Source organism: Nicotiana tabacum, chromosome 1, assembly GCF_000715075.1.
Source record: "Nicotiana tabacum cultivar K326 chromosome 1, ASM71507v2, whole genome shotgun sequence".
NCBI classification, from domain to species: domain Eukaryota; kingdom Viridiplantae; phylum Streptophyta; class Magnoliopsida; order Solanales; family Solanaceae; genus Nicotiana; species Nicotiana tabacum.
Window position 1 is genome coordinate 23,133,804 of NC_134080.1, and position 11,414 is coordinate 23,145,217.

The 11,414-nt window shown below is 33.2% G+C and overlaps 1 long non-coding RNA gene across 2 annotated transcripts; it reads left to right on the forward strand.

Annotated features, from left to right (window-relative positions):
* Nucleotides 1–425: 425 nt before the first annotated feature.
* On the forward strand, nt 426–4,317 carry LOC142177938 (uncharacterized). 2 transcript variants are annotated; one of them, XR_012706456.1, is made up of 7 exons: nt 426–587; nt 1,325–1,364; nt 1,556–1,594; nt 2,168–2,297; nt 3,329–3,565; nt 3,658–3,715; nt 4,048–4,317. It is a non-coding gene; the product is annotated as an uncharacterized LOC142177938 (long non-coding RNA). The 2 variants fall into 2 exon arrangements; XR_012706455.1 differs by having other exon boundaries at nt 2,168–3,565.
* Nucleotides 4,318–11,414: the final 7,097 nt, after the last annotated feature.

Consider the following 11,414-nt stretch of genomic DNA (forward strand, 5'->3'; position numbering starts at 1 on the left):
GGTGCGGTCTGAACTGGGACCACCTCCGCGTGCTCGATTTGAGGCTCTAAAACGGGTGATGTTGTGCATGCTCTAGGCTGAGTTTTACCTCTACCTCAGTCCCAGCCCCTAGGGCTGTTCAAAACCGATCCGAAACCGAAAACCGAACCGAAGCTTAATGGCTTACTAGTAACGGCTTAACGGCTTAACGGACGGGGAGCGGATTAAATTTTTTTTATTAACGGCTTATCGGTTTGGGGGCGGATTATTCAATTTTCTTAACGGATAATCCGTTAACCCGTTAAGAATATATATATAATTTATTTTTATCCATATTACTGCTCTGGACAATTGTACGAAGTGCAAAGTGAATTGTACTGATTGCTTGGAAGTATCTAATTGGCTATAGTCTATCTTTTTCTAAGACTAAAACTAACGCACTCCTAATTCCTAAATAATCAAAAGACACAATAACAGAAACCCAACCCTAACGCCTAAACCAGCAGCTACCGCCCACCAGTCCTCGTCGTTGTCGACTTCCACCAGGCACCTGTCTCATTCTCTCCGTCTCGCCTCTCCCTCTCGCGACTTCTTATCTTCTTATCCAGGTACTCTTACTTATGATTCCCATCAAAATCAACATTATCAGGAGTTTGCTAGTCATTCTTTTCTTTTCAATTTACAGTTTTTTCTCACTATTTGTTGTTGAAATATTGTCTCTCTGGCCCCCGCTCTAGCTCCAGTTGTTGTGGATGAGAAGGCAAAGGGTGTGGTGAAGAAGGAGAAGAAGAAGGAAGGGTTTAAGATGATTACGATGATGGAGAAGTTTAGTTGTAGGGCGAAAGATTTGTTTGAGATATTGATGGATGAGAAAAGATGGAAGGGTTTTACGCAGAGTAATGCAAGGATAAGCAAAGAGGTGGGAGGGGAGTTTAGTATATTTAATGGGTCAGTTACAGGTTCAAAGACATTTGATTTAATTGGCATAGTGTTCTCAATCTCCTATGCTTAATGTCATTTCAAACTAGATGCTACCTTACCTGTCGATAAGTTGGAAATACATCTATTTTACTTAGATATAAGTTATTCCACATATATATATCTGTTTCCACACTCGTTGAATCGGCATGCTATTTATCATTCCATTCATGGACCTCTTTACCACAAAGGAGAGCTCATTTTTGTTATTGCTTAGGCAATCTCCTTTTCCTTTTCAGTGCTACTCTTCTAAATGTTTATAAAATGTTGCTATTTGATGTTGTGCCAGTCGTTGTTTTCTTAATTTTTGGATCTTATTACCCAATCCTATAATAGCCATTAATTTGATCACTTGTGTAAATTTCAGGGTGCATTGTTGATCATTGGTTATGTATATCATGGTTCAGGTTCGTAGCCATATATTTCTTTATAATGATCGTATACTGACTAAGCAGTTGTTTATTCTATCATATAATCTTCTGATCATATAATTATAGATGAAAATGATCTCCTCTATCATCTTTTTCTAAGATTATTGCACACGGTTATTCTTTTATATGCCTTCTGAATTACAAATACTTTTTGTTGTCTCTGGTAGGTGGAAGAAGTCCAGCAGATGCTTTTAGTAAACTTGAAGGTAACCATCTATGACAGCTGAATCAAAATTTTGCATTTTATGACAAATTATGCCCCAGTTACTAGAACATTCTGTTTATATATCTAAGGGAAGTGATGTAAAATACTATAATTAGAGTATTCGTTTGTCCAAAAAAATGTATTCTTGTGAATGCTTGAAGTCTTTAATTGCAAATAGATCCATAACATGGTATTTGTAAGAAAGGCTTGATTTCTCATGTAGATTATGTGTTCTCGGTGTAACAACAAGGAATTTGTCATTGGTAAATGGTAATCTTACACTTACAGCCTTGCAGGAACTAATGTAGAGTTGCAGGAAGGCAAATTAATTTTTCAGAAATGGCGGTTTGGTAGCTGGCCTGATGACGTCCAGTCCACAGTCCAAATTGCTTTTCAATCCCATAGTAGTCTTAGCACTTAATTGTAAATAAGCTAAAGAACACACAGGGCCAGGTTATATAGTTTGCTAAAATACATACTCAAGATGTTGGTGACCTTTTGTATACAAACGAAGCGCTAGTATTGTTTACAACTTGATGTTTTTATTCTCATTCCTTTTCTTTTCTTGTTGCAGTGACTCATACATGGCTGAAAATATACAAAGTGATAAGGTAATGATGGGTGAAAGTGGGGCTTCTAATTCAAATACAACAAGTCAAGCTCAAACAATGGAGTCAAATATAACCAAAAAAAAGGAGAAAAAGGTCTATTGTGTGGGATCATTTTACAGAAATTATTACTTCTGAAGGGAGTATAAAAGCAAAATGTGACTATTGCTTTATTGAGTATGTATTTAAGGCCAAAGACGGTACATAGACACTTCTATCTCATATGCTTAAGTGTCCTAAACGCCCTACTATTGTTGATAAAAAACAATCAAATTTAGGCTTTCAATCTGCTCCGGGGGGTAGTCAGGGTGACGTAGCTGTTGTTACTTGGAAATTTGAACAAGAAGAATGTAGGAAGGCATTATGTCGCATGGTAATAGTTGATGAGCTTCCTTTTAGCTTTGTTGAGAAAGAAGGTTATAGAGACTTTATGAAAGTGGCGCAACCTTATTTTCGGATCCCTTCCCGTAGTACTGTAACTAGGGATTGTTTTGATCTTTTTAATGAAGAAAATCAAAAGTTGAAGAGGTTTTTTATAGAAACAAAACAAAGAGTATGTATTACCACTGATACCTGGACTTCTATACAAAGAATCAATTACATGTGTATCACTGCCCATTGGATTGATAGTGAATGGAATATGCATAAGAGAATAATTAATTTTTGTCCTATTGTTAGTCATAAAGGCGAAGATATGGCAAATGGTATTGGTAGGTGCTTACGTGAGTGGGGGATAAATAAGATCTTCACTGTCACAGTTGATAATGCAAGCTCAAATGATGTGACAGTAAAAGAATTATCTAAGCAATTAACAAAAATGGGAACTAATTTGATGAATGGTACTCACCTTCACGTGAGATGTATGGCTCACATCATGAATCTTGTGGTCCAAGCACCTTCATCTTCAGATTGTTCTTCATTGGACACTTCGACTTCCGGGCTTTCTGGAAGTCAAGCGAGCACCCAAAATATAGGACTTTTAGAATCACTCGTGCAAGATATAAAAAAATATAAAAGTGGGAGTGGAGTTGTTGATACTAGAACAGAGTTAGATAAATATTTAGGTGAAGAAACCGAGAAAGACACTAAAAAATTTGATGTTCTTCTTTGGTGGAAATTGAACTCAGCTAGATTTCCTATTCTTGCGGAGATGGCTCGTGATATATTAGTTATTCCGGTTTCAAGTGTGGCATCCGAATGTGCATTTAGTACGGGAGGACGTCTTCTTGATTCATTTAGGAGTTCATTAACTCCTAAATTGGTGCAAGCTCTAGTGTGTCTTCAAGATTGGCTTCGAAATGAAAAATTAAAACAACCCATTAGTGTTGAGGAAGATCTTGATAAAATCGAGCAGCTTGAACAAGGTAATAATATTGTTACTATATTTGTTGTATATAAGTGTTGTTGATATGCTTCTATTTATCGCACGACTCATTATTTTAATTTTTTTCCCCAGATTTAGCCAACAATGGAAAAGACCCTTCCGTAATTGACGTGTAGTGTTAATATATTTGGTAAGATTATTCATCAGCAATTCTTTTTCTGAAACTCTTCATTTCTGTGCTTTACATTTCCATTAGTCAGTTGTGTTGGTTTTGGTCAGAAAGATTTGTTGCAAACAACACAAAAAGTCTAATTCAGAAGAACCATTTTGGTTATCTAACTGAAATGCAATATCTGGTTAAAGCTTCTTCACTTCTGTGATTTGCATTTTCTATTAGTCAGCTGGGCATGTACTTGGTAGACTAATTTCTAGAATGTCAATTCTAAATTTCCAGAGTTATAAATGAACATTTGTTGTTTGTGCCTGACATGCTCTTGCATCTTAATGATTTTTGTGATGTAGGAGGACCTTTTGGAGTTGCAAGACGAGAAGCTTACTTCAACTATGAGAGAACAACAACAACGGGCACTTGAGTTTTGGGAGTTGCATTAATGTTTAGCATTCTGCAGTACCCCTCAAAATAAAGCGTCTTGCTCGGGTATTTTGTAGTAGTATTAAGTACTTTTTCCGCACAGAATGGAAGTGGTTTTTGTTAAATGGTTGGGCGCAAAGTTTTGTTTCTGTAAGTGGTCTTGAATGTTGAACTATTGGATTGGTTACGAAGTTTGTCTCTGTAGTGTTTCCTCAGTTTTATCCAACACTGTTTATTATTAATGCTTTGTATTGTTGTGGACTTGTTTATTCATTAATGCAGCTATTTAACAGGATCAACTATTAATACTTACTTACTGCATATCAACTGAAGTTTGATATGCAGTAACTAGTGGGGCTTATAGCAAAATTTGGCTAAGCTGAACTTGACCAACTCTGGCAAAGCAAATTGAATACATCATATTGCCTCTGAAATGTTTTTTTTTTATGGCAATTCATTATTTCTAAGACGAGGAGAATGGGAGATATTTAGTGAATATGTATGTTAGCCGTTAGGCCGATAAACCGCCCGATAAGAGCTAAACCGATACCAATCCGTCTGATATCTTATCGGGTGGCTAACGGATTAATACATTTAAAAGCCGATAACCGTTAAGTCAAACCGTTAAGAGTAAAAAGCCGCCCAATCCGCCCGATAAGCAGCCTTACCAGCCCCTACCTCAGTCGCAGCCCCTATCCCTGGTAGTGGCTGCAACAAGGGGCTCTAGCTCTAGCTCCTGTCCTGCTATAGATGTTGTGCATGTTCTCACTATCTGCGAGAGAACAAGAACCAAAATTCAAATTATCTACCATCCAAAGTCCAAGCTAATCCATCGCTATATTTACTTCAACACCAACACAAGTTATTAAATTAAATTCCTCTCATATTTCATCAATTAAATACGTGATTGGGCTTTTAATAACGTCAAAATAGTCTGGGGTTTTTAAGAGAGAACTCCTCCTTTCATAGGAGCTAAATACGTAGCCTCCAAAAATACTATAGTAGATATAATAATCTCCTCCACTTATTTTCAAAGTTTGGCTCCAAGAAAGAGTTGTGGTCAAGTTTTATTTCATAGGCACATGCCTATTTTGATAGTCTCTCTACCCCAGGGTAGGAGTAAGGTTTGCGTACACACTACCTTCCCCAGATCCCACTAAGTGGGATTATATTGGGTTGTTGTTGTTGTTGTATGCCTATTTTGATATGATGGACCCCACATACACAACAATTAGGTTAAGTTTATAAATCTTTATATATTTATTCATTTAAATCCATCTCAAGCTAATATTTTATTATAAAAATTCATCGTAAATTGGTTAGTTTTGTGTTTTTTTCGGTCCAATGGAATCCTCTTTTTTATTTGGACTAAGGATTGACAATAGCAAGCTCTCGCAGAGAGTTTAAAATAGTCCGAATTCTGAAAAAAAAAAAAAACATTCATTTTAATAGTAGAGTGAGTGTAACTTATAAACATCGAAAATATTTTTTTATACTATAAGGTTATCAAAAGGATCTCTATATGTAATCTTTCACAAAAAGTAAGATTTGTAGTCTCTAAAATAAAACAAGTTACATATTAATTAAGGTAAATGTGACTTGATAGTAAAGGCAGAAGCAGGATTTTCACTAAGAGAATTCAAAAATAAAAAAGTAAACACGCGAAGAAGCTAAGGAGATTTAACATCTAATATGTACATGAAAAAAAAAATTATAATCATATATACATAGTGTAATTTTCCATGAGGGAATTCGGCTAAACTACCTTTCGCAGCTCCACCCCTGGCAGATAGTACAAAAATTATTTATATTGTTAGTGGATATTAGTTAAAGTCTTTAATTTATAGTGGTATAGAACAATATTATCTACATTAAGTGATGTTAAAACATTAATTTAAAAATAAAATGTTTTAATATGCATGAGAAAATAACCATGCCAGGAAAATAAAAAGATTTTCATGAATTGGGCTGATTCCACCCTCTTTATAAATAGTAATATCTCTCCCTTCTTCATTCTTATAACAAACAAAATCTACTAAGAGCTGTTAGAAATAAACAAACGAGAGAAAATATTACAACTTCTTTTTAACTAATTTTCTGAAGTAAACATGTCGATCTCAGCTTCTTATCTGAGATTTTGGCTCACTGCTCCAGCAAATCTATCTCCTAAGTTCCTTAAAATTAAGCTCTGGATTACTACTCTATCCTTTTTCTTATTAGTATTAAATGTTTTTTTCGTAGTAATTTGATGCATAAAATACTTTTCAACTACTTTTTCACATGGATAAGTCTGTTTTCAAATTTAGTTAGTACTTATTTCCCCCTAGTAATTTTTTTTCTTCTGTACCAAAAACCAGTGTTGATTTATTTTTATTGTAGCAAAAATAAATCTTTTGTTATGTTGACGAGTACGTCTTTATGTCAAGTTTCTTTTGTTTGAGTAAATTTTTCTCTCCGAAAAGATAATCTGTTAGCTTTGCATAAATAGTACGACGTACTATAACAACAACAACAACAATAACAACAAAAAACTCACTAGATTCTCACAAGTAGAGTCTAAGGAGGATATTGTTTACGTAGATCTTATACGAGTACCACTACGTACGTACTACAAGTATGTACTTCTCTGTCTCATATTATATGTCGTGTTTCTCTTTTACACGCCCCTTAAGAAATATTAATTAGAAAAGAGATTGGACTATTTCACCCTTATGTATATCTTAAGATATAATCTCTCTTCATTAAATATTTATTCTATTTATGTGTTATCTCCATCTTCAGCAATAAGTATTACTAAGGGTAAAAAAGGAGAAAATAATTAATTTTGTCTTGAACTATTAAAATGACAAATAATTTGATACAACTATTTTTAGTAACCACGACTGTTAATATGAGATGGAGGGAGTACTAATCTCTATATGTATATAAAGCTAGGCATAGACAAGGTGTTGTGGCATCTCTATATGACAAGTATTCCTATTTATCTTTTTTCTGGGTTTTTTTGCATTTTTCATTTATTTCTCTCCTTTACTCTATATAAAACCTGCTAACGTAAATAGCCACTTACTTTGCCTATTAAAGCTCAAAAATTCCAATAAAGTCTGATAAAAACTGATGTCTTTGTCAATTAAAAGCCCAATTATCGTTTGATCTTTATTGTCTTTACAAAAAGTAATTACTCTATTAATTATTGTGTATAATAGTGGAGATTGTTAATTCGTTGTAATTACTAACTCCATAGAATAAAGTATAGGCATGAACTTTCCAGCTTTCACATTCCAAGCCATTTCTTTGTGCATTAAACAAGATTAATCAAATTTCTCTCACCCATAATCCTTTCATCCCTATAATTAAATTCATCACAACCCCTAACCTCAATTATTTCATTATTTGAATTTCTTCACTTCCAGATATTGTGATGGCTCAAGAGTCAAATTGACATTCTCAAGACAATCTCGATTAATGCCGGTATTGTCGTTAAATTTTGACTCAAGAGCTTTACATAAGAAGGCAGTCTCATTTGCATGTTTGCAGTTTTAGAAGCTTTTTTGCTGTAACTGACTATGTAATTGAATTTACCACTGTAAAAGTTATCATGATATCCTTCATATGCATTTGTTTGTTCATACCTTCTTCTATTTGTTTAATGCACTAGCATCATCCTATATGTAAACATAGTTGTGATGTTATATTTTATATTTCTTTCTTTGTGCCCTTTATTTTAAAGTTTTGTTATAATTTTTATTTCAGAGAAATAGAAAAATTGTCAACCTTATGAAACAAAAGTGTCCACAATTCATACTAAGAAAAAAATCTTAGCGGAAGGAAAAGGTTGACACCGTCTCATGTTTACATCCCCCTAATTTCACATTACTATTATTTTTTTCTTTTTTTCATTACTCTCTTAATTTCTCTTTTCTTATTCAAGTTTACATTCAAATGGTTGATCATATTTAGTTAGGAACGTTGAAAACTCTCTATCAAAGAATTTCCTGTAGGATGGATGTTAAAACTTGATTTTTCTTTATAAAGAACTATGACATTATCATATAAACCTATTTTAATTTTTTTCAATAGTTTATACATATTCAATAGATTTTAAAGACAAATATAGGGTGGGTTCGGTCGAACCCGTTGGCGACACTCTCGCTCCGCCCACGTGTACGATGTTACATTAATTATGTTACTTATATATAACAACATATAATTCATTCACACTAGTAATAAGTAGCTTGTGTTTGGCTAATTAATTTGAGCAGCACTTTTGATCAGTAATTCGTGTTTGATCAAGCTTTTAAAAACTGCTTCTAAGTGTATTTTTCTCGAAAGTGTTTGAAGAGAAACTACTTTTTTCTGCTTCTCAAAAACTACTTCTGCTTTTACTCAAAAGCATTTTTTTCCTTTTAAAAGCTTGGTCAAACACCTCAATTTTTTTAAAAAAAAGTATTTTTGGCTAAAAAAATTACTTTTGGCACAAAAAAAAAATGTTTGGCCAAACATACTATTAGAAACTTTCATAAGTTACATTATAAAGGTAGGGTGTTCAAATTTTGAAAAAGTAAATACAACTTTTTTTGATAATTGGGCGTACCGAATGGTACAAATCAAAACTAACATAAAAGACTACACAAAAGAAAGTCTATGAGACGCCAAATTTAATTTGTTGTATCTGGTACTTTACGAAAATATTTCGTTAACCTATTGAGGCTTCAAACTAAAATACAAGAAGTTAGGTAGAAACTATGTGTTTGTATATATACACACACTAACTTAAATTTTTCATGTAATTGATAAGTGAGATCATTAACTTAATTTTTTTTATTGATTTCATACTACATGTTCTGTTTAATTTTACGTATTAGAAGAACACCGTCAATAAATAGTGTTAGTGTCTGTGACGATACATCCCATTTCATTGATCAATTAAATAAATGTAGTATATCGATGTAATTTGCCACTAACAAACTGTTGGGAATAAATTTCCACATAAATAATAGATACGGTAATTAATAAGATCAATAAAAAAGTGACAACGATACCAAAAATTTTACGTGGAAAACTCTTTTGAATAAGGGATGGACCCCACACAAACAAGGCCTAACAAGTTGCATTTTCTGGGGTTTTTGAATAGGAATGTCGTTTATCAAAGAGAGTCTGAGCAAGATTGGAGATGAAAATGCAGAGCACATGCCTATCGGATTTGAAGTTGCATTTCCTTCACTCATTGAGATTGGCAAAAAACTAGGCATAGATTTTCCTTATGATTCTCCCGTCTTGCATGAGATCTATGCCAGAAGAAAACTAAAGCTCACAAGGTATGAAACACAATTTTTTTTGGAAAAAAATTAGCTAGCGTTTGGTTATAGATTCTCAAATTTGTTTTGAAAAATTTGATTTGGGTGAAATTTGGTTTGAAGATGAAAATGTGTTTGGACATACGTTTCCAAAACATATTTCCCAAATTTATTTTGGAAAACATGTGTATTATTAGGGATTTGGCCCAAAATCACCTATTTGGCAAAATCTATATTGAGCTGATTTTGGGATTTGGTTAAAATATAGGCAAAATTTATATTTTGGCAAAATCTATATATGCCAAACAGGTCCTTAGTGTCCAGTAAGACATCGCCATAAAAAATGAGATGCCGACAAAATTAATTATGAGAAAAAGTAGCTCATGAACTTGAATTGCCTAGGCATTATCACCTTTCATACTTCTAAAATAACTTTTTAGTGATAGAAAAGGTGATGGAATTTACTTTCCATGTATGTGAACAGAGACGACCCAAGATTTGAATGCACTTTTGGATTAAATCAAATTTTATTTTATATAGGTTGTCCATTATTAATATAGTATTATTTTCTAAACTAAATGTATATATGAAAGTTTTGCCGACCAGCAATCCCTTTCTGACTTTCTGTATAATATAGATTTGTCTCTGTACGTGAGTAATGATTACATGTGCATGCAATAGGATCAGGGGCGAAGGTACGTAGCCTTAAAGTGGTCAACCGACCACCTTCGTCGAAAAATTATATTGTATATATAAGTAAAATATTAAATTTAATGGTATATAATATATATTGAACATCCGTTATTTGTGATTCTTTTTTACTTATTTTAAATTTAAACACCCTCAATGAAATTCTTGGCTTCGCCACTAAATAGGATACCGAAGGACATAATGCACAAAGTGCCGACGACGTTACTCCACAGTTTGGAAGGAATGCCAGATCTGGACTGCCTTTGCACTTATGCAAACTCAAGATAATAATTGCCTCAACTATCTGGCAAATGTTGTTGATAAGTACAGTGGCGGAGGTAAAAGAATTTTTACATTATTAGTTCAAATTATCAGTTCAATTTAATTAACCTATTATGCAGGTTAGATATTTAATTAATTAATAGTTTTCTTTTCACTAATCATTCAGTGTATCCGGTGGACTTATTTGACCATATTTGGATCGTTGACCGGTTGGACAGACTCGGGATTTCTCGTTATTTTAAGACGAAAATAAAGGAATGCGTTGATTACGTCAACAGTAGTATTAAGCGTTTGTTTGGGAAACCACCTTGTAATTGAATTTGGATGTAATTGACTGTAATTGCACAATTTTAATATAAGACTAAGTAATTATATAATTGGTTGTAATTGAGATGATGTAATTACCCCCTCTAATTCTTAAGAAGGACTAAGAATTACTGGTAATTACAATATTATTTTTTTAAACAAGTGGAGGAATATAAAGACTGATTAGTTTTTCCAATCTTTTCTACTACTACTAGTCTTTTTAATACTGACTTGTGGAATATTATATATATGATTTTTGGTATTTTAAATATTGGACAAATGAAGAAATCTGCTGGGCTTTTAGACTTTTACGGCTGCATGGCCACGTGGTTTCTGCTGGTTAGTATCAATCTATACTAGTATAATATATGTCTCGTTTACGTAAGAGATATAATATATAAGTACTCCTTTGGAATTGTCTTGCTTTATCAATTGCATACTTATACTTTGCGAAAATCCTATGATCTTTTGTATTTATTTTTAGTAAAACTATAGTATTTCTTTTTGAACTTAGGTGGCACTTCTTATGTTATGCACTTGATGCATGCGCGTAAAGAGTTCCAAAATGGCAATTCTTTTTCTTTTTCTCCTCATCACCTCTTTTTTTTTCTTTACCTTTTCAATTTTGACTATCTTGCTATCTGCCATTGCTTCAAGGAATATCTGAATTTTATATATCACATGAATTTTTCGATGAAATTAGAGTCACCAATTCGATTGTTATT